Here is a 24,947-nt window from a genome sequence, read left to right on the forward strand (position 1 = left end):
GGTTCAACTTCCTACTTCAAATATCTCATTAAAGCAAACAAGAAACAAAAACATAAAATTTGCTTTTGGCCCTCACTTTTCCTTTAAGATATGCAAAGAGTACCCAAGCAAGAAGTCACCCTTTAATGAAGAAGAGAATCTGGAGAGGGATCAAGATATGAAGAAGACTACTGTGTCTTTTGCCTGACCTCCTGAAGTTGCCGAACCAGCCGGGAGTAGCTCTGCAGCAAGAACTGATTCTCGTGACTCGTGGGACCCTAGAAGTCCTTCTGAGACCAGGCTGCTTGGGCAGCGGGCAGAGCCCCTGTGTGGGGATGCAGCAGACGGAGTGGCAGCTGCTCAGGAACCACTCTCAGGTGGAGCCGCTGGATAGCAAACCCTGCATGGAAGACCAACCACAATTACTAGCTAGCCCTGCATAACATTTATGACTTTGTGTACTCTGTATGTGATTATTCATATTTGCCCAGAAACTTAAAAGCCAGAAATGACTAAAAGGTGGCACACCAATCCACTATTTCAAAATCTATGAACCAGGTTGTTCCAAAAGCATTTCATCAACTTCACTTTTCTTCTCACGTATTTCTGACAGTTAGCAATGGCAAAATCCTGAATGAGGCAAAGCTTGCCTTGAACCTGCCCTACTTCCCAGCTCTGAGAAACTTATAAACCTTCTCTTTAGTCCTATGTCCTTAATTCTGGATTTCTAACTGAGTTCACACTTCCTAGCAAGACTCCACATTCTAGAGTCCTTACTCCTCACTCCAACACCTTACCTCGGAATCTTCCATTTTTGTTTATTTTCGTAGCCTGCTCTCTGCTGATGAATTGCTGTCATATAGCTTTAATTGGTGAAGGATTTTCATCAATTTTAGGTATTAACATCTGTTTCCTTATTAAGATTTCCCGGGAAAAACATCCTAACCATGCCATTGGGTAGAAATTTAAAGACAAAACTTGGTGAAATGTTGGAGTGCAAGAGAGATCAGGAGGAAAAGAGAACCCTTAGAGGATAGTCAATAATACTGAATTAATGGATATCCTTTCCTCTAAAAATTTATGCCTCACTCTCCGCCCCCTTTCTTTCTCTCTCTTTCTCATAGAAGCTCTCTAAAATCAATAATTTATATACCCATACTTTTTTTTTATTAAAGATTTTATTTTTTTCCTTTTTCTCCCCAAAGTCCCCCAGTACATAGTCGTATATTCCTAGTTGTGGGTCCTTCTAGTTGTGGCATGTGGGACGCTGCCTCAGCATGGTTTTGATGAGCAGTGCCATGTCCGCGCCCAGGATTCAAACCAACTGGGCCGCCTGCAGCCGAGCGAGCAAACTTAACCACTCGGCCACGGGGCCAGCCCCTATATACCCATACTTTTAAGCCTAGAGAATACGATGCTTCTGTATTGTAGAATGTTTTCCAATGAATTTTGCTGTTTGTGTAATTTAACATAAACAATAATTTTAAAAATTAATACTATGTGCAAAAGGAGTAGAATGCTTGAATAATCATAAACATATATTCATTAAACTATTTTAGTCTAGTTTAGTTTATTTAAGCATGTGATACAAGCAAATTTCCTTATTGGTAATATACCTGTACACACACGCACACAAAATGCAGTTAATTTTGTTTTCCTGGAGACCCAGAAAATATCTAATGGTGGCTCCTAAAAATAAATAGACAGGAGCTGGCCCAGTGGAGCAGCGGTTAAGTGCACACGTTCCACTTCGGTGGCCCGAGGTTCGCCGGTTCAGATCCCGGGTGCAGACATGGCACCGCTTGGCAAGCCATGCTGTGGTAGGTGTCCCACGGATAAAGCAGAGGAAGATAGGCATGGATGTTAGCTCAGGGCCAGTCTTCCTCAGCAAAAAGAGGAGGATTGGCAGCAGATGTTAGCTCAGGGCTGATCTCCCTTAAAAAAAAAAAAGATAGTTGGCTAGATAGATAGATTGATTGACTGATGAATCTTCCCTGACTACCCAGCAGGCCATGATAGAATTTCATTACTTAGGGGCATGATATTAACAAGAATAATGTGAATTGTCATTTCGCTACAGATGTGAATGTCTCATTCAAGGTCTGTTGCTGTGACATTGGTCATAGGAAAATCATAAATGAAAAAATATGCAGACACATATAAATCAGAAACTGAAGGATGGGCTGCTTATTCCCTCTAGTTTTATTATCATTATTCAATTATCTATAGGATTTTTAGGATTATTTCCCTTCCAGGAAGAATGCTGCTGTTATTCTAATCCCAAAGAACAACATTATCGATAAAGTATTAAAACTATAATATTTTCTGTATGGAAACATTGTTATCATTAGCAGCGATCATTGTTTACCATTATTAGGAAATCCAGTTTGGCTCTGAGTACGTCTAATTTGCATTCCCTTATACTGAGTGTTTCCCTTTTGCCATCAGAAGGAAAGATCGGATCATTTCTTGTCTAAATTTAGATGTGGAAAATAATTTGGAAGAAAATATTTTTAAAACTTCAGGGAAACCAGTTTATATCTATAATCATGGATATTTTCCCTGAGTTTGAAATGAAGCCCTGCAGATCTAAGTGTATACATGAAAATCCAAAAGTTATTACTAGAAAAACCTATCATTTCTCTCTCATAGCATAGCAATTGGCTAAAGGTAAATATTTGTTTGTTCAGTAATTCATTTAAAATCCACTAAAAAAAGGAACCTGGGTTTTAGAGCAAGTTTTTGGTTTATTAAACAAACTCCCATGTGGCCACAAAGTTCTTTGTACCTACTTAAGTACATTCCCAAAAAAGATGAAAAATAAGTTTTATTTTTGCAGGTCCACCCATTTAAGGAAACCTAAACCTTAGTGCAACCTGAACTAAAATGTTACGTTTTTAATTGTGAAAAATATTTGCATTTCTATAACAGATCCTATTGGTTTAAGCTTTGGGTAATGGATACAGCTTTGAGGAGACTTTATTGCAATCCAGGTGAGGATCACAGATACCATTTTATCAATTATTCTGCCAGCAAAATCTCACATTCATGCCTGAGAATACAGACTCTCAACCTCTGACCTCCATAGAGATCCTGAAACCCTTAAACCCATAAGACAAAATGATTTTGTCTTCACACTAAAATACTGAAGATATGTTGACCGATCGACTTGATTCTCCATATCAGAGAGTGATAGAAAGAGAGAGGCGGGGTAGGGGTTGGTGGGAAGAGAGGGAGAGAGGAAAAAACACCTTCAATCCATCTGAATAATTTAACAATACAATGAGAGTCTTATGCATATAAAAAGTGGCTCCCAAAATTTAAATTACAATATAACTTGTTTCTCTTCAAAGAGATGGATCTGATCACAGAACCTTGGGCTGCGGTGAATGTCCCAAGAACCTCAAGGGAGAAAACCTTTATCTAGTGCTTTCTTTAGAACAGTGCTTCTCAAGCTTTAAAGGTGCATATGGATCACGTGAAATCTTGTTAAGTTGCAGATTCTTATTTAGTAAGTTTGAGTTGAGACCTGAGATTTTGCATTTTTAAAAAGCTCTCAGGAGATGCTACTGCTGCTGGTCCATTTGTTACTGAAATCAAAGTGGGTTCCCTCCTGGAGAGGAGAGTTAAATCCGACTCTCCACCAGAAGTAGTTGTCTCACAAGGTAAGGTACCTTTGCAGCAAATAGCAGACCATGCGGAATCATTTCCAGAGTCATGGCATCCTTGAACAAAGGGAAGCAGAGACATATATTTTGGATGGAGAATGAATATTCAAAAGGGAGAGGAGGGTATTATCTTGTGCAGGCTCAGCTGGAAAATATGCTTCCACATACACTGCAGGTTACGGTAAGAAAGTCCAAGCTCCCCCTGGAGAGATCTTAGCATCGAAAATAAGGCAAAGGTCATAGGCATGGCTCTGGTAGTAAGGCTTGGTCTGGTTCAGGATGGTTGGTGATTGCATCTTCTTAACATAACAAAAGGAAAAAAGTTTTGGAAAAACAGTTTAATGCTTCCAAACTCACCCTTGAGTTCCTTGGGGCAACTAGTCGGGAGATCACAATTTAAGTAGCAAAGCTTTAGAAAACCCAAAGTACCTCCATATAGAGGAATGTGGAGACACTGATCCTCACTAAAAAGCAGACTTCCTCTCCCCTCGGTGTGGATTTATTCTTAGTCAAGGAGTTCATAGTGCCTGCTATTAACAGACATTTCCCTGACAGCCACTCAGGTCCTAAGAAACAAGATAGAGAAATCCACATGCTTATCTTCAAGACTCACTCTTACCACAATGACTCTACTGCTCCCCTCGGATAGTCTTCATCTTCTTGTTCTTCATGTTCTCCAGGAATCTGGCTTAGAGAGTGATTGCAGAGTCATAAATTATCGATTTACCTATGCACAAAAGCAAAAGAGCCAGAGTGGGACTGATGCTTCTTCATGGGTCTGGGTGTAGAAAGATGCCACCTTAGTTAAACACTGGACAGCTTAGTTATCCTTTCTTCTCAATTGTAATTAAACTACATATTTATACAGAAAACATAATTTTAATAAGGCAAACTACCACACTGGGTAATCAGTCAATGGCGATAGAGATTTCTCTATATAACATCAACCTACGCTTAAAACTACATGCCAAATCTTTGGTTAGCAACTTAGCAGAAACAGTGACTGCAAAGCCATCTGGGGTGGGTGCCAAGGACACCTTGCATAACACGGTGGTCTCTTCTTGCTCTTTGCCGTGGTGCAGTTGACAGTGCTGCTTGTAACTTGAGGGCCTTGGTTTGAGGATCACTGATCTACAACAACGAGATAGGAAGCATTTAAAAAATAGCTGTAGTAAAAGTGCCTGGTCATCAGAAGACACAACGGCACAAGCCACAGAACCTGGTCTATGAACCTAAAACGCTAAGACTACAAGTGTCATTGCTCACTTAAAATGTTTTGTGTTTTGGTAGTTGCTGCCAAAGACCCAGCCAGTGGCCGCCAGTTCAGCAGCCAGGTAAGGGGGACCATCTTTGTTGTACTGGCACATTTATGTCTTTCAGCATCAAAACTGCCCCTCTAATTTGCTGTGTGGTCTGCTGCTAGGCATGAATTCTTATTACGGATTAAAGAGTCAGATAAGTACACAACTTTACCAAAGGTGTCTTCTCTATAAATGACCCCAGTTGTTATCCTTCTACCAGAACTTGTTTGTCTCCTCCTCATTTTGTCAAAATTCTCCCCGTCACCTTCACAGCTCCTCCCCAAATTTCAGCAATCTCTAAGTCAAGACTTTTGGTCTTGCTCTGCAGAATACCAATATCCTCAATGGTAGAATTGAATTATTTTGCTGGTCAACATTCTCTTTCCATGCTATCTAATGGCTACAAATGGCCTGTCGGGATGTCTGTGTCTTGCTGACCTGGCTCCATAGAAGTCTGATGGAATTCTGTGGGAAGGTAGCAGAGGGAGTGGAGAGGCTGATAAAGCCATCACTTACATTGATTTAGTAGCCAGCAGCTTAAACTGATGCTTTATCAACTCTTAAGTTCAAACCCTGGCTGGAAACTGAGTTATTCATCAAGAAGGATTAGAAATGCAAAGGGTCCATAAATTTAACAGACTGATTCTTGTTATCTCCAGAGATTTTCCTGTCACTTAAAAATGATGTCTAGGGTACAATTTGCATCTAAAATGGCCTTGGAAAGAGGCAAAAGGCCAGCACTTCAAACTAATGAATCCTCAGGTTACAGAGAAACGTTCCCAGCCAAATAAAGCAAACCACATTCCACCATATTCCAATCGGACCTAACCCGAATCAATAACAATCTTGCTAGTGGACCTTAGCTTCTTTCCTCCAGGAGAAATGCTAATTTTTTTTCACAAGATTCACATTAGGCAGAAGTAAGAGTAGCAAATGGAAATCAGAAAAACAGGGTGGTATATCCAGAAAACTTGGGCTCTAACTTCAGCTAGGCCACCCAATAGCTCTGTAATTGTAGACATGTCATATCCTCTCTTTGGGCTTTCCTTTCATCATTTATGAAGTTAAATGGCCAAGGTCTTTTCCGTACTGTTACTGTATGAGGTCTTTCCTTACTGTTTCAGGGCTCAGACAGTCTATGTTTTTTACAGACTATTGGCTAGTGATTTTTCTCATGAATTAAAATGTTCAACTTCCCTTCATATATGGTAGGAGAATGAATATTCAATGTTTTTCAATCTCCTAAATTAACGTTCTTTAGAGTGCTTCATGTCCTCCTCATTCCCACCATAGATTATTTGAAGGCTGTCTCTAGCGTGTAAGATCACCCATCCAGTGTGTGAGTTTGTGTGTGTATGTGTGCATACAATTTCCAGGTAAACTTCTCTAAGTCGTACTTCTAAGAAAGAACAGACATGTTCTATTCATTTGAAATTAGTATTTGGATAAGACTGTAATAGCTTCATCCTAGAATGTAAGTCCCAAGGTTGTACAGACTAAAATGACTGCTTCTTTTGCTTGAGAATTCTAACAAGGGTTCATTTACAGATGAGAACTGTTGCCACCTAGATGGATTTTCAATATTCGAATAGACAAAATAGTTAAATTGAATCTGGCACACGCAATAGCCTAATATCTTTGAAGGGTATAATTTTTATATGCAAAACTTCAAGAAATAGAATACTCAAAGTAACATTGTTTGTTACAATATTTTTATCGATTTCAGTGACTTAATTTTGATTCAAAAAAATTCTTTTTAGGGAAAGCTATAGAGATATCAAATCTTATCATATAAAGACTCAAAGATTATGAAAAATATATACGTAATAGAGATTCTCTTGTGAGGTCTTTTGTGTGGCAAGACATGTTATTAGGCATTTTCAAATCACAGATGAGAGTTACACTCAGGATAGAGGTGAACGGATATTTTCTGCAACTAAGTAATTGTTTGCAACATATCATTGTCTTAGTCCCACCTCATCCATTAACTGCCCCCCCACACACATCATAAAATCCAACCTGTAGTGTATAGTGCCCTCTTAGAGTCAGCACATATGAGATGTTAAATGAAAGTAATATATGATCATTTTGCATTTTTCCACGTCATCAATTTTTACCTTTTTGCCCCACCTGATTCAAATTGTCTGCCCTTATCAACTTTTCCACTAGAAAGTGTTATTTTTGTATGTGGCAATTATACCTTACAAACTTACTGAGTTACTGTCGTCAGCAATTTGCTTATTCATTGCATGTACTTACTTGTAGAATGCCTCATCACTATCTGCTAAAACTTAGTTAGAGTTTTGATATGTAGCGTCAACAAACAATACTTCATATGTGTGACCAGCCAGGGGTCAGGGCTTTACTGTATTCCCATGGGTTGAATTTTCAAGTGGTCCAGTTAGTCCAAACTTGTATTAGAGAGACCCGTTCTCTAGCAAGATGGTTGCAATAACTATACTTGTAGAGAAACAATGTTTTTCTCCATGCTTTCTATTTTATATAATATGTAATGCTTTCTAGTTGTTTCAAATAAAGATCTGACAATGTCCAATTCAATGAACTCAGGAAATTTGCCATCTCAATATACTATATCTACTCCCAAAGATTGTTAAAATACAGTATGAGTGTAAATCATCTTTGAATGTAAATGATTCTTAAGTTAAACCTGGAGCAAGATTTTAGTGATAGCTTAGAGGTCATTACTCCAGAGGAGCTTGATATTTTAGGACTCAAGGCAATGGTCTAATTCCTCTTATTCTAGAACTATCTCTGGCATATAGTATGTTCAAAGGTCAGAGAAGGTTAATCTGAGAAAGTAGACTACGATATTAGAACAAGACTAGGGGAAACCTCAAAGTTGTTTTGGACTGCTGTCGTAACACGCCTGCGACATTTTCACTTTTACGAGAAGAAAGAATAATTCTAGTGATGAAAGTGGAGGTGAGATAAGAATGTAGAGTTAAAATTTCACAGTGTTTCCTTAAATTTCAAAGTGTAAACAGCCACTTGGTCCATGTGCCTTCCTGTTATTCTAATATGTTATTCCAAGATAAGACAAAGCTCTAAGGGGTAACTGCGGTTTGAGGATTGAAAATGTAAGATTCTGAAGCTCTTCTTATGTGATTTACTTTATGCTGGTTCCTTTGGAAATAGTCCTTCCATATCTGTAAAATGTAAGCTTCACACATCTTAGAATCTGTGTTTCAAAAGAACAGATGCCCAAAGCTCATCCCAGATTCAGAATTTTCCCGTCTCTAATGACACCCTAAACTCAATACATTCGGTTGAAATTTCTCATCCTCAATGTTTTCTCAGTCATGTCTATTAGGGAGAGTTACTAACCTCTCTTCCCCAGTTCCTTAACACTAAGTACAGATTGTTATGATATTTTGTATCACATTGCATCATAAGTATTTGTTTTAGGTCTGTGCTTTCAACGAGAACCACGTTGACTGGGTAAGGAATCTTTCAGTAAATATTCATTTGTTTGTTCATTCACCGATGATTGTTTTTAGGCCTTTTGCATCTTAGCTCTGGGAAATAAAGGTAAGTAAAATATCATCAACAGAGTATAATAATACCTGTCAAATTATGGCCATTTATCAATAGTTTCTTAAATGAATAAAAGAAGGAAAAATGCACGAATTCATCACTTGTCCAAAACCATTGTGTGGACAGCTGTTTCCCCAGCATAGGCAGTGGAAGGCCTGGGACATGGTAGATAATTATAAATATTTCTTAAATAATGTTGAATAAATGAAGAATAAATTACTAAGTGACATTCAAGGCAAAAGCCATATTCTTATCCTTAAATAAGTTTTCTTCCCTCCTTTTCCTTCTCTCCCTCCTTTTTCTTTGCCATTGTCCTCATCATCTATATCATTTGTGTTGGCATCATGCTCAACATCAACCTCATATTATCAACAAACATTCACAGAGGATGGCCAGTTTGTTCAATTACAGTTTTTCAAATCAAATGTATTGATGTCATTGTCCCTGTTCTACTTTGATATGAAAAGGAAGTGTCTGGTTACCATTGTAAATTCCATTGGGTATTTGATCGCTAACACATAACACTGAACATTTTCTCTCTGACCATTTCTCTGCTCTAAAGCAGATCATGAAATTGCTCCCAGGCAGAAAGAACAGGACCAGAACAGCAGGACACTTTTGTAATAAGACCTTGTAAATTGAAAGCCCTGGATACCTTTCCCACTGTGAGAACCCGCTGAGACTGGTTCCTTTTAACATTGCATTAATAGACCCGGTTAATTAAAGACAGTATATCTAGGCCGACTCTCACTGCTTAGAAGGTTCATATACATGGCAACTCTTAAAAACCGGCTCTTACCTATATGGAATTTTTACTCTATTGAAGCTTACATTGGTTATCATATAGCTTGGCTAGTTTGCCGAAATCTTCTGAAACTTGGTCTCTATTTCATGTCTAGGACCATGGACTTGGAATGGCCTGCATTAATAATTCAATCATGTGCTTGAATTTATACATGTTTTTCACCACAAAGTCAGATGTGAGGGCTATCTAGCTGTGATTAACCCAGTCCATTTGTTAAATTCCTGCTGGTTAAAGGAAAGGCTTATAATTGCAAATATCATGGCCATACAGTTACAAACTGGGGGCCTGCTGGGAAACGCAGACCTTGATGTAGAGGTGTCATTAAAACCTCCAAGTCAGTTGAGGTAGTTTATCACTCAATTAGACTCTCATTATCATCTGCCCCGCATCAAAAAGGCTTCCCGCAGTGAAGGAGGGGTTGTAACCAGTCACTTTGACAGGTGATCCCCTCCTCAAATACAATGGCCACAATAGGCCTTGGAGGAGATATCAGCATGACGTGGCCTGTATCTAAGCTGAAGCAGACGCCCAGGGCGTTTAGACAGCCCTAACTGAGGAGATCAAAGGCAGGAAAACAGCTGATCCCAGACTGGCTGGTGTCAGCCTGGTGTTTCCTCTGTCAAAGGCAGATGGAGAACCAACTTATTGATTGCTGGCCTCAATATTCAGCGTGGAATAAAAGGCCTGGCCTGGGGGAATATTCCGGAGGAATGTCTGGCTTCGGAGGCCATGCCCCACAGATATTAAGAATCTGCTAGCCCTGCCTTCAGAAAAGACTGCTTCAGGAAACGGATGGTGAATTTGTCATTTTTCCACCACCCAGTGGCATGCAAAGAGATAAAACCAGCAGTTGGTACAGTTTAAGGCACAGACCCTGATCCACTGAAATGTTTTCCAAACGCAGAGCTGGTATTCTTGAGATGAGACTGTTCACTGGGGAACCCAATAACCAACTGAAGATTCCATGGACCGAGCAACAGAAAAAAAGGAAGGATGTTGAACGTGTATCCAGCAACATTTCCAAAATATTTGAAGCATATTAAAATAAGGGTGCTTATATTGTCCCGACAAAGCATTCTAACCTTTTTCTTAAAGAGTCAAATGCACCAAAGTTTATAACTTAATTCACGGAGAATGGAAAGTCCTCAAGGAAAAAGTACAGATGGATTTCTGTATATTCAGAGCAAAATTTGTCATGTTGGTCTTTATTCATTATTAATGTTAGTAAGTCAAGTAAAAATATCGCCTCCTGATACTGTCTTTAAAATAATGTCTCTGAACAGCTCACAGTACTTATTCATCCATTCAAAGCTGAGCTTTCTACATACACCAAGTATCAAATCCTTGTAGTAACTTAATCACATTACTTAATCATCAATGAATTTCATAATTTAACCTTTTAACGAGAGTCTATTATTTTCTCTGCTTTTAGTATGAGTCCCTTTCCTCAGAATTTGAGGACATAACGGACTTTCGTGGTAAACAGTCTCAGTTGACTTTATTTTACCTCTCCTGCCTTTCTTTAAAATGTGTTTTTTTCAAATGTTCCTTTAATGCCTGTGAATTTTTTCACGTTAAAAAGGTCTTTAAAAAATATCTGTCAACTCAAGCATTCGAGGGCTTCTTTTTTGTGTTTTGCAAAATAAGTTGTTAAATTGTTTTATTGGGAATAAATCTGAGAAATACTAATCTATTTTTTAATAATCTTTTAACTTAGATTCACAGAAAAATTGTGAAGATAGCACAGAGGTCCCTTACATCACACGTACCATTTCCCCTCTTATTAACATCTTGCATTATTATAGTGTATTTGTCACCATTAATGAACCAATACTGATAGATTACTATTAACTAAGGTCCATATTTTATTCAGATTTCCTCACTTTCTATTAATATCCTCTCTCTTCCAGGATTCCATCCAACATACCATGTTAGATTTAGTTGTCATGACTCCTTACACTCCTCTTTATTATGACAGTTTCTCAGACTTTCCTTGTTTTTTGATGACCTTGACTGTTTGAAGTACTACAGATCAGTATTTTGTAGAAAGCCCTTCAACCAGTATGTGTCTAAAGTGTTTCTTTTTTTTTTTTTTTTTTCATTATTAGACTAGGGTTATGGGTTTTGGAGAGGAAGTCCACAGAGGCCAAGTGCCATTTACATGCCATCATATCAAAGGTACATTTTATCAACATAACTTATCGCTATCATTACTAATCTTGATCACCTGGGTGAGACAGAGTTTGTCAGGTTTCTCCACGGTAAAGGTGCTCTTTTTTCCCTTTTCCATACTGCTCTCTTTGGAAGGAAGTCAATATGGCTAGCCCACACTTAAGGAGTGGGAGTTAAACCCCATTTCAATGAGGGCAGAATATCTACATAAATTATTTGGAAGTCTGCATGGGAGATTTGGCTGTTCTGCATTTATCTATTTACTAAATAATTTATTTCTATCAGTAGGCACTCACGGATATTTCTTTTATCCTTTGTGATATTATCCAATACTAGCAACAGGGCTTAAGCACTGTTCTTTTTGCCTTTAGTCTTACGGATTTAACTCATTTCCAAAGTTACTCAGACCAGTGCTTGAGTAAGATTCTATCTCCTTGAGTACCGCTGTTTCATATGTTTGTGATACAGTTCAGTTACATCCTGGGGTCCCCCTCACTCCTAAATGATTTTGTTAAAGACCATTCTTTGTACTGGAAAGTTCTATGGATTTTGACAAACCCTTAGTGTCATGTATCCATTTTTATAGTATTATACAGAATAGTTTCACTGCCCTAAAAAATCCTCTGTGCTTCCCCACCCACTCCCACCCCTTGGTAACTACTGATCTGTTTACTGTCTCTATAGTTTTTTTCACTCCCAGAATGTCATATAAGTGGAAACACACAATGTGTGGCCTTTACAGAGTGGCTCTTTTCATCTAGTAATATGCATTTAAAAGTCATCAATGTCTTTACGTGACTTGATAGCCAGTTCCTTTTCATTACTGAATAGTATTCCCTTATATGGATGAACCATAGTTTATTCATACACTTATTGAAAGGTTGCTCCCACTTCTTGAGAATTATGAAGAAATCTGCTATAATCATGCATGTGCTTGTTTTGGATGGACATAAGCTTTAAATCAGCTGGGTAATGACTTAGGAACATGATTGCAGGATCGTAGGTTAAGACTATGTTTTAGCTTTGTAAGAAACTGCCAAATTGCCTTCCAAAGTGACTGTACCATTTTACATCCAAACCAGCAATAAATGAGAGCTTCTGTTCTTCTTCATCCTTGCCAGCATTGGTATCAGCAGTTTTCTGGATTTTTGCCACTCTATAACGTGAGTAGTGGTATCTCATTGTTATTTTAATTTACATTTCCCTAATGGTGGGTGATGCTGAGTATATTTTCATATAGTTATTTTCTATCCGTGCATATCTTTGGTAAGGTATCTATTCAGATTTTTTGGCCTATTTTTTAATTGCGTTGTTTATTTTCTTACTGTTGAGATTAAGAATTCTCTGTATATTTTGGATACATGTCCTTTATCAGATATGTTTTTTACAAATATAAGCTCATCTGTGGTTTATCAGAGCAGACGTTTTTAACTTTAAGTCAGTCCAAGTTATCAATTTTTTTCTGTCATGGATCAATCTGTTTTAATTGGATGCTCAGAATTGTAAACAATATGAATCTGTGAAGGGATTTTTCTGCCCCATAAAACTTTGTCAGTTGGAACAAAAGAACAGACATACTCTATAGATTAGTTTCAGTGACATTTGAATAATTGTAACTAGGTTGATTTATTTAAAATGTAAACAAATGATATTTCAACTATTTTCTAGAAATTATTTCCAGTCACTCATTCGCTTTTTCAACTTAGAGCTGTCCCCAATCTGGTCTTCCCTCTTTATTCCCCTTTCATGTGCCTTCCTTGAAAACATTGTCAACAACTTTTTGTTTACGTCTCTACCCATCTATTAAAACACAACAGGAAAGAGAGCAATATCTTGCAAGGTTGGGAGACCTAAATAACATAAGCAAAGCACCTATTATATCCCTTAGAATCTAACAAGCAGTTGTTAAATGGTGTTATCATCAATGATGATAGTTACTAGTAACAAGTAAACTACAAAAATTAAATGCAATGCCTGCCCTGTGTCTGTGTGTTTATTTCGCCCTGGAAGGCAGGGGTCAATATAAGCCTATATGCAGAACCCCTTGGATGGTCTAAGAAAGTCCATGCATGCAGCATGACATAGTGGTTGAGAGCAAAGATTTCAGACCTAGGCTGTCTTGATCTATATCCAGTTTATTCTACTTACCTAGCTGAGTGACAGTGGGTGAATTAATCTTGCTGTGCCACATTTCCTTCATCTGTAAAATGGGTGATAATAGTACCACCTCCCTTACGGGACTGTTAAAGGATTAAATTAGTTAATGCCAGTAAATCCTTTAGAAGACTCGCTGTCAGGAAATGATAGCTACCTAACTACTAGTTTTGGGATTAGTGTGGCATTCTAAAAGCATAAAGCACCTCCCAAAATCATCATTTGCAGTAGGTCATGGCATCAGAATATATGAACCCTTTACCTTTAAAAGTCTTAAGACACTCCAATAGAGTTTGCTACTAAAAATTATTTTTCTTCCCTCCCACTCACAGTAAGAAATACATGGTGAATGCAGTGAACGTGGGAGTGCAGCAGGAACACGGAGCTTGTTTTGAGCCAGGACTCCCTGCTGGAGTGGACAGGAGAGGCCCGGATGGGGGCAGCTGTTGAGGCAGTGATGTATGACAAATGACTTGTTGCTGCAATGGATCATCAGAGCCCGGCTACACTGGTGACATGTCGCAGTCATACATCATCAGAGCAGTGCCCGGCAGGAGCAGCAGCTTGGAAACCACCCTGCCCCATAAATTTTAATACAGCCAAATAGAGAGCTGTAATTTTCTTTTCTTCTAAATTAAAGATTGACATGCAGAAAAGGAGGGACAGAGGAGTCTTTCATATGACCCAGTTGCTTTCCAAAGACCCCAAAGGCACTGAGATCCTCTATTGATACGCACTATCATCATTGCTCTTCAATGCATGAAGGAAATCCAGGTACCTTGGTTTGACTCGACAATACTGCCCCAAAGTCTGATCTGGCACAGTCTGCCCGGGGTTGTAGAGATGTCCTGTATTAACCTGTAGACAATTGTCTGAGGCAGTGGGTCACTTTGTTATTCATCATTTGCTTACAATCACCTGATGAGAGTGCGTTAAAGTTGCTGTAATTTGTTAAGTGTGCTTAGCAGTTTGTAGCTTAATGGAGGCAGATGTAGCTAGTCCAGCAAACAAATTTAATGAGTTAAAAAAAAAAAAATAACACTTCCGTTGCTAGGTTTTGGGATACAACAAAGCATTCTAATAGCTTACGTTCTATTTGAGTTTAAGAAGAGATACTAAAGATGAGCACAAAATGATTAAGATAATTCTAGCTACTGATAAGTACTATAAAGAAGGATAAAAGAGGGTAATGTGATAGAGATCAGGTGTCCATTTTAGCTAAGGTGGTCAGGAAAGGCATCACTGAGGAGGTTACTTATGATTTGGGATCTCAGTGATGAGAAGCAAGCGGCCAAGGAAACTTCAGAGAATAAAATCCCTAGGCAGAGGAATAGCAAATGGAAGTTCTGAGACAATAATAGGCATGTCAAATTTGAGACAGAAGGACAGCACTGTAGCGTATGCAAAAGGAACAGGGGAAGAATTAAGATAGTAGAGATCAGATAAGTAGGTAAGTGTCAGATCATAAAAGACCTGTAATCCATGCTGAGGATAATCTGGTTGCAAACAATTAGAAAGGTTTAAGCAGGGGAAGGTTGTGAGAAAAGCCTCAATTTGGAAAAAATCATTCTTGTTGCCATGTGGAGAGAATGGAGAGGTAGGCAGCACTGGGTGGGAGGATAGGGCTAGAGGTGGAGAGACCAGTTAGAGAGCTATTAGAATAGTCCAAGCAAGCTGACTTTGACCTTGCAACATAATTTTAGCAGTGTTGGCAAGAAGTGTTTGGATTTAGAAAATATTTGAGAAGCAGAGCTGACATGACTTACTCATGGAGTAGTTACTTTGCATAAGAAGAAAGCAGAATCAGTGAAAATTCTTAGATTCTATTTCTAAAGGACAAAGTGCTGGTGACGTTGTTTACTGAAATGTCTAAAGATTTGGAATAGTTTGTGGGTAAAAATTAATCCTTTCTTTTTTGGGGTATGTTCTGTTGAGATGGCAATTCAATATTCTATTGGAGCACCCAAAGCGTGGTCTAATATAACTCCTGAGCTCAGGAGACGGGTCTGGAGATGAAAATTGGAGACTTTAGAATACAGATAGTGTTTAAAATTATGAAAATAAATGAAATCTCCTAAGAATTAGGTAAAGCTGAAAAAGAGGAAGATTGGGGATGGAGCTCTAGAGCATTCTAATATTTTGAGGTCCAGTAAGGGAGAAGAAACAAGTAAAAAAGAGGAAAAAAGGATGATAAGATAAGCTTGCAAATGAAACCAGGTGGGCGTTGGTGTTGGGAGAAAACCAGAGCACAAAGACTTTCAAGAAGAGGGGATTGGTCTGCTGCGTCAACTGATGCTAAGATGTGGTTTAAAATGAGCACAGAGAATTGAGCATCATCTTTCAAAAGATTAAGATTGTTAGTAACATTAAAAGAGAAAGATCTATGGAATGAAGGTAATGAAAATCCAATTGGAATGATCTAAGGACAGAAGAGTAGCTGAGGAAGTGGGAACATAGACAACTCTTGATGACTCTTGCTAGCAAAGGGAAGAGAGAAATGGAACAGTAACTGAAGGTGGATATGGGGGTCTAAGGAATTCCTTTTAAAGATGGGTGATATTAAAATACATTTGGGAATGAACCATTGGAATGATAAGAAGTAGGTGAAGCAGGAGAGAAAGGGGGAAATTTCAGGAGTGAAGTCCTAAGAGGGTATGGGGCAATAGATGCAGAGTATATAAATGGTTTTAAACAGGAGCAGGGAAAGTTGATATACTATAAAAGGAGAGAAGTCACAACATGTGGTACAGAGGTAGGTAAATTGGTAGATGTGGTTCTGGTAAGAAAGTAATTCTTACTGAACTGGATCTATTTTCTTTATGAAGTATGAATCAAGTCTTTAATCTGGATGAGTCTTTAACTCACCTTAACTTTCAGGTGAGAGATAGTGGAGAAAAGTCATTTTTGATAGGGAAAAAAAATGATTACTTTAAAATGCTAAAATAGTATACTTCTATGTTGGTGCTTATTTGTGATAGTGAATTTGTCATGTGTGTTGCTTCAGGAAGTATTCAGATCCTCAGATCCTGGCACTGAGTAGGGGACTGATTGAGTTGACTAGTGTCAGGTATTGCAGGGCATATTTAAGAGTATATGCAAGGAATTGGTTATAGTACTAGACCATGGGATCCAGATTGCTTAAGAAGAAAAATGAAGGCTTGGAGGCAAAGCAATTTTGATGGATAATGAAAATGTAACGCTATTGATGGATTGGAGGTATTGACATATCAGTCAATTGCTAGAGTGGGAGAATTAGAGTAAGTGAACTGGAAAGTTAGTAGTTGATAGATGGCCAAAGACAGTAGTGTTTGAAATTAAGATTTTAGAATTGGTATAGTTATTGGTGTTGACAAAGTCTTGGGTATGCCATGAAATTAAACAACCATGAAAGTCAAATGAGTAAAGAAACATTGTAGATTCTAAAGAAGCGAAAGAACTGGTAGGTTAGTGGACAATCCATCTGTATGAACATCAAAGTTGTCAAGAATTATAAGAAACATGGAGGTGAAAGGAAGACAGTAATCAAGATGCAAAGGGTCCACTTGCCAGGCTATCCTCTTTGATTCAGCATTCCCCACACCCAAGGCCTGGGATGATTCCAGGTGTCTGTTCAGCCCCACACTTGAATAGAGGACCAGAAAATGCCTCAAAGGGGAAAACAGGGACTGGTGTCAGGTGCAGGTGGCTCCCCATTTGGAGTACCACACCTGGATGACAATTATAAAACATTCTAAAGTGTGGAGACGCTGAAGCTCGGACCCAGTGTGAGGCCTCACTTTTCTGAGTCTCAGGGTAGTACTGATAGTATATAAAGTGAGATCATAATATAGCTTTATCAGTATTATTTCTTTCATGATTCATTCTTATAAAAATGGTCTGTGAATTATAATTTTAAAAATACAATGACCCTAATGCTCGTGATTTTTATTTTGTTTTGTTTTCCCCCAACTAATCTGAGACAAAATTCTTTCTTGCTAAGAAACATCTGTATGTTTTTTTCTTTAGAATAGAGGAAAATATCTATATTCTTAATAAATACTTTATACCCTTTCCCTACATAATTCCTTCTATTGTAAATTATATCTTTTCCTAATTCATATCTATGTTAAAAAGCTAATAAGTTAATAAATAACAGTAGACTAGACTTGCTAAATAATTTATTTAAATGACATTGGAAAGCAGTAGTAAGATAAATACTCTAAGATCTTGAAATGTGGGTGCGTCTGTTGCTTAGTTTATGAGAATGTCTCCCTTTTGAGTTGTAGAGGAGACACTGATTTAAAATGAGGGAGAGACAGACAGAAAGAGAGACAAAGAAATACAGAGAGAGACATATAGAAACACACACACTGGAGCCGGCCTGGTGGCGCAACGTTTAAGTTCGCACATCCCGCTTCTGCGGCCCAGGGTTCGCTGGGTCAGATCCTGGCTGCAGACATGGCACTGCTTGTCAAGCCATGCTGTGGCAGGCGTCCCACATATAAAGATGTTAGCTCAGGGCCAGCCTTCCTCAGCAAAAAGAGGAGCATTGGTGGCAGATGTTAGCTCAGGGCTAATCTGCCTAAAAAAAATAAAGAAAGAAAGAAAGAAACAAAGACAGACAGAGATCAGGACGCAGTCTCATTAGAAAAATATGTCTAAAATATTGGAAGAGATCCCTATGCTATGGATGCTATCCTGAACATCTCTTGGCTAATATGAAAAGTGTGAATCCATCCAGCTAACTGGCTGGAAAATGCTCTCTGGGGCCCTGAGTTTTTTCTGAGACGGTACCTGTGTGGTTTCATCGAAGAGTTTCTTTAGAAGATGATGTTGGAAATTCAGGGAAATTCAGGGAAAAGGCGCCAACGGTTTCTTAGAAATGTATTTCATGGTACAGTATCAAGGGACAGCATTTATTTTGGATATGCTTCCACAGGAGAATTGAGATGCTGTGGGGGAATTTTGTTTTTTTCCCCCCATATAATGTTAATGGTCCCAAATTAATTATAAACCAAAAATTAACATGTTACCAAAAGTTGAACGGAAATGCCTTAGTGTTTCTTTTCTCCTTTTCAAAATTCTAGCGGACTTGGCTCTGAACAAACCCTGCTCCCACCTATCAAAGGCTCCAGTGTGTGTTAATTCTGTTACTCACCCAAATGTGTGTTTTTTTTCTTTTTCTTTCCTTTCTCTGTTCAATCTCTCCTAAGAAACACTGCAAAAAGAAAACAAACTGGATTCAAAAATCCGCAAAATAAATTAATCTGCAAATAATGTTCTAGTATTCAGAGAATTGAGCTAGTATTTGAGGGGAAAGGAAAGAAGTCTACCCACCTTGATTCCACTCACAAGAAGAGAAATAAATGTCCAAGTCATCTTTATTACGCAAAGTATCGTCATTGTAGAATGGAGTAGGAATGCCTTTTTTGTCACATTCATTGTACTCTGCATACACTCATTTATATTCCAAGGAGAGTGATGGTCTTGAACCAGCCCCCACTTGACATCTCACACAGTCAACTATCAGTTATTTGCACTGAAGGGTAAAAAAAAGGAGGGAGACAAAATATGCCACAGCTAACTCTAGAAAGAGAATAATCCTCAATCATTTCCATTCGGTCTTTGAAGTGTTTTACTTTAATATGATGGCAGTGATGTCATTCATAGAACTTTTTCAGCTCTTAATCTAATGCTTCATATAACGAAGTTGAATGAGGAAAAGTCATCTTTCTCATTTTGCCTTTGCGCTTAGCTCTTCTCATCTTCTTTCCACAGGAGGAATTATTTTTATCACTTCTGAGATTGATTGCTCCAAACCACCAACCTGAAAAACAGCAGTCTTTTGCAAATTTTGCTCCTTCGCACTTTCTCCAGGGCAAGAGATACTTATTTTGGCGTTTGAAAATTTTTCTACTTGCTAGTCTAACCTTAAGTAAATATCCCGTCTGTTTCCACAAAGTGCATAATTAGCTGAACCAATGAAAATGTTCAAATGAATTTAAAAGTGAAATATTCACGGGTAATCTTTAATTTCAATAATTCCTTCCCAGGTAATTCAGAATTCCTTCATGATTCTTAATTAAGGAGTGGATCAAGTACATTGCACAGACGAGTCCTCAAAACAAAAGTCACAGTGGAGCTGGCAAAGTCTAGGGAAAGTCCAGAAAAATAAGAAGGGAAATTGAGTAGTTTTCATGTGAGGAAAGACAAATGGTTACATGTATTAAGCTGGAAAATGGGAGACTGGCAAGCAGTAATTGATTATTAACTCAAGAATGGTATATGAAGGAGTAGAGATGAAAACTTTCCTCTATCTTCAGATAGTTATTTGTTGTTTTCTAACTATTTGTTCTCAGAGAGCAAAATTGTGAGTTATTTCTCTCTATAACCTTAGGACCTAGCCCACTACAGTTCATTGCTAATAATCATTGGGGATTTGGATCAAACTAAACGGGGTAATTATTTAGTGGGCTATATGATGACTCCAGGCATACTCTTAAAAGTTTTGGATTTGCCAGTGGATGGGAGAGCTGTGAAGAAACTTGGATAACACATTTATATTTGATATTTCTATGCAGTTTTACACTTAATTCTAGTAATAATAATTACCATTCTTTGAATATTTTATTCTACATTCAGGTCATTATACACTTTATCTTCCTGAATCCTTATGAATAAAGAAAAAAGAAAATACAAAGGAAAATTTTTGCGCATTCAATATATGAAGAAACTGAAGCTCAGAGAGGTTAAGAAATGCATGCAGTCTCACACAGCAGGGATTCGAATCCAGGTCTGTTAATCTCCAAAGGCTGGACATGTTTTCCTTCATGTTATATCATCACGTCTACACCAATCCTCCTAATTACTTGACTAGAGATGCCTAGAACTCTTCTCTATCCCACCATGTTAATTTGAAGGAGTCTTTGATGCGAAGTTTTTTGTTTTTTTAAATGAAATGTTTTAAATTCTTTTTTTTTTTTAAAGACTGGCACCTGAGCTAACAACTGTTGCCAATCTTTCCTTTTTATTTTCTGCTTTTTTTCTCCCCAAATCCTCCCAGTACATAGTTGTATATTTTTGCGGTGGGTCCTTCTAGTTGTGGCATGTGGGACGCCACCTCAGCATGGCCCGAGGAGTGATGCCATGTCCATGCCAGGATCCAAACTGGCGAAACCCTGGGCCACCAAAGCGGAGCGTGCAGACTTAACCACTCGGCCACGGGGCCGGCCCCTGATACGAAGCTTTGATTTTGGTTAACTGCAGTAATCAGAATTCCACCTTTGACAGTTCTATCACTATTATTATTATTTCGACAGTCTACTTGCAAATTATACGATTTAATCTAAACGTGGCAAAAATGGCAGTTCACAAGGTATGCTAAGAAAATGGCAGTCTGCTAGCAGAGAAGAGTTCATTATTCTTTCCCAGAGCAGGAAAGAAGTTCCCCTTAAATTCCAGAATCGTAAATGTCACTCCAACTCCAGTTGTGGAGATATGCATAGATCATACCTTGTCTTGTGTCTAGGATTCCCCTAAAATTTTTCCAAATGACATTCCCTCACTTTTGTCACATTTTCCTCCCGCAACAGTAATATTCTCTTTGTCGTGATTCTTCACTCTGTGTCACTGTGAGTCCATCAGTGTCCTGATGCAATGAGAATAAATATGATTGAGATTAATTCTTGGTTTTAGAAATTAGAAAATGGAGACCCAGTGAGAGTAAAATGCTGTCTGGGGCCATGAGTTTTTTCTGAGGCGGTACTTGGGTGGTTTCATTGAAGAGTTTCTTTAGCAGACAATGTTGGAAATTCAGGGAAAAGGTGCCAATGGTTTTTGTCCTTGTGGAGCTGTATACAATGGTTCTATTCCCACAGATCAAGCAATGACCAGCTACAAACCAACTGCAGATGGACACACATTTCTTTTCACACATTGATGCTTTGTAAGCGTTATACTCTAAATTGTCCATGTTACTTTAAAAGAAAATCAACATCAGCATGTTAAAAATAAGGGGCTCCAAATGTGGGGGTAAAATGAGCAAAATATTTCTAGAAGGCATTTGGTGGTACTCGTCAAAAGCTTTACAAATACTCACTTGATTTTGTAACCTACATTATAGATTATGCATTTCCAGGAAATAACAGTAGTAATGTGTACAGGCATATTCAGAAAAGCTACAAATGATGCTAACCAAAATTTTGAAATATCAAAAAATATAACTAGTTAACTTAATTAGATAGTACTCATACTAAAATCCAGGTTATAGAAAAATATTTTTATGATATGGGGAAATTTTCATAACACAGAATTAATTTGAAAAATATTTTGAAACAGGTTATAGGCTGTGATCCATTTTTAAGCAAAAGAGAGTGAGAGTCATAATGACTCATTTGTATATGCATGTTTCCAACCACTGTTAGCACTGAACTTTGAAAATATTATTTTAAGCAATTTTCCCCCAAATTATATTTAAATCATGTAATTACCTTTTAATAAGAAATAAATTGATAAGAGCTCTAGTGGGAGTAACTGTAACGTTTAGTGACTCCTTTTGTAGAAATGAGAATCAGGTTGCACAGTAAAAAATCATAAGGTGGAATTAGAATGACTTATCTCAGATTTGGGAGCTTGCACTTATGTCCTCATAAACATTGACGATGCTCCAAAGGCCGGTGGCCATCAGAATATTAAAGTAGACATCTGCTGCTTTGGTGCCCTGGCAACCTCTAGAATTGACTTTTTTCCCCTGATAAATTCCCAACATTCAGGACTGTGCTCCTAGAGATCCTCTTATGGGCCTCCCTTTCAAACGCTACGCACACCCTGATGTTGTTCAGATGACCGACTGGACTGCCTTCCTACTAACCCTGAATACCTGGCTGGCTGCTGCCCAGACAGTAAGCCTTTCCTGCATTAGGAGGGTCCCGTGAATAAATCCTGTTTGTGAAATTATCTAATCTCAGAGAAAGCTTTTGTTCACCTGAGTAGTCTTGTGTCCCACTCACAAGAGGTCATGTGGTGCTTTGTCATAACCATACAATCCCAATGTGAGTATTATAAATTCACAGCTATAAAGTGTAAAAATTACACAACAACCTCGCGTCGTCTACAGTGATCAGAATATATGAGTGGAAAACAGAAGATGGAGTCACGAAAATGTTTTTCTTTTTTAAATGTGTTCATGTTTTCTTTTGAAGTTCTCTTCTCTTAATTCAACCAGAAAGTACAGCTTGTACTATGACAATAAAAGCTCAGTAATATCTCAATCAGATACACATATGTTCATGAAAATTGGTCCCTAGTGTTTTTAGGATGATGAAAAATCCATGTATACACACAACGACAGCCCATAATGCAGCTCAAGCAACAAAATTACTGCTGACTGGTAATTTTTCCTGTATTTATATGCCCTTGTAAGATGCAGAAAGAAAAATAAATAGATAGATAGATAGATAAAAAGCTACCTTACATGCCACCACATTTAGCCATTCCTAACTGTGCCCTCAGGCTTTTCCTGCAATGGGAGAGTCCAGTAAATATGAATAAATAAGCAGAGGGAAATGCCTTCTCAAGCCACTGCTGTTACTCAGCTTACACCCTGCAGCAGAGGACTCCGTTTCGCTTTTGTCATTATTTTAGCTGGCAATTGCTTAGGCAATTATCCAGTTCTTACTAAGAAGCTTAATTAAATTATTTAAGATGTGACCTCCCACAACAGTTAATTCTTTAAAATTTCCTTATGTAAGAATAACTATTTTATTCTGTGATGGAGAGTGGGGAGAGGTAGGCAGAATATACTTCAATAAAGTTGTAAATTAACTGTAGAATCACATGCTCCTGGTTATGCTTTTGCTTCCAACTGCATTTGGGGCACAAACAAATCCAAATGAATAATATTGTTGTCAAAGTTGATTTCTCTTGCCCTACAGTGAAGATGTCAACCATAATTTGCCTTTACTGATTGACTTGGCTATGTCAAAATTAGAGGCAGAAGTGATGGAAGGATGTTCTCATTCCATGTGGAGGAAGTTCTTCCATTTTCCTAATGCTTATAAAGAAAGCAGAGTTTATTAGAAATCTGGGCCCTCCCTAAAATAATGTCACAATGGCAAATGACATGGGGGACCATTTTAAAATGTTTTGTTGGTTGTTTAGCGGTGGTAATGACAGTAATTGAAGACATTAGGAAAGGTATTCTCTCATATTCTGTTCTGTAGCAATTAGCTTAATTAGGGCGTAGAGTTATTTTGCTGTGCTGTCCACATAAATATGCCTAAGACTGGAGCAACCTCATGCTCCTGTCCAGCCCATCCCTATCTTTCCTCCTACTGTGAGTACTTGGAAACCTATACTCTGGATAAAAGTTTGTTCTTGTTGCCCTGTCCAGCCAAGATTGAATTTTTACCCCACAATCAACAAAACACAGAGTACTTTTAGACGTATGTTGCGCTGTGTTCTATTTGGTGGTTCATTCATTTCTGCTCCCGTTATACTCTTGGCTACCAAAATTGGCAGGCAAATTCTGCGAACATCCAAAGCTATAGAAACCTAACATATCCACAAATGATACTGGAAAAAAACAGTATTCACTTAAGACATTAGTTTTTGTATTAATCGGAACTACTCAAATGAAACTATTTATCTGTTTCCAGGGATTATTGAAATGTTGCTCATTTCTTATTCTGTCTTTATCCTTCTTGATACCATGCCAATAACCATTTAAGATCAATAAGGCTCCATCCAGGAGATCTGTAGGCATTTTGCTTTTAGAACTCAAAATTTTAATGATAAGAGAAGGTGGCCTGATCAATGATTCTAAATATGTACTATTGTTGTTTTGGTTTGTTTGTTTATTTGTTTGTTTGCTTTTGTGCGGCTGGTTTTATAAGTAGTAGTTCTGGGTAGAATAAAGAGGTAAGTGTGTTAAATATGTAAAGGCAGACAAAGGCAATACTTATCGTTTGCAAATCTAAATATCTCTTTCTTCCCCCTTCCTCATCCCTCTCTTATCTTCTTGAGAGTTTTAGCTTAGGGCCACAGCTACATATTAGGAAGAGTCAGGTAGACTAATGAGATATTTATGTGAAGACTCAGTTTTTCACTATGTTGATTTTCAGACTTGAAGAACTAGAGAAAACACCATTGCAATGGATAAATATATAGTGTATATTCTGTAAAGCATCCACAATACATCATGAAAGACTGCTGTAAAGGATTAAATGTGAAAATAAAAGTTTGCCTGTATGCTTGCACTAGCTTCCTTCTTCACTGGTCTCCCTGACTCCAGCCTCTTCCTGTTTCCAGCCTGTCCCACATTCTCCTGCCAGAATA

General features: G+C 38.0%; 2 long non-coding RNA genes across 2 annotated transcripts in view; one reads left to right on the forward strand and one right to left on the reverse strand.

The window, feature by feature from the left end:
- The window catches only part of LOC139073854 (uncharacterized), a 113,687-nt gene extending 88,827 nt beyond the window's left edge, over positions 1-24,860 (forward strand). Inside the window, exons 3-6 of the long non-coding RNA XR_011522940.1 lie at positions 1-11,486; positions 12,563-12,643; positions 13,967-14,408; positions 19,392-24,860. This is a non-coding gene — a long non-coding RNA (uncharacterized lncRNA). The remainder of the gene's footprint in view (positions 11,487-12,562; positions 12,644-13,966; positions 14,409-19,391) is intronic.
- Positions 4,648-19,410, reverse strand: LOC139073853 (uncharacterized). The gene is made up of 3 exons (XR_011522938.1): positions 18,951-19,410; positions 18,772-18,831; positions 4,648-4,778 (listed from the first exon to the last, which is right to left on the reverse strand). It is a non-coding gene; the product is annotated as an uncharacterized lncRNA (long non-coding RNA).
- Positions 24,861-24,947: the final 87 nt, after the last annotated feature.

The sequence above is a fragment of the Equus przewalskii genome, chromosome 10, assembly GCF_037783145.1.
Source record: "Equus przewalskii isolate Varuska chromosome 10, EquPr2, whole genome shotgun sequence".
Taxonomy (NCBI): domain Eukaryota; kingdom Metazoa; phylum Chordata; class Mammalia; order Perissodactyla; family Equidae; genus Equus; species Equus przewalskii.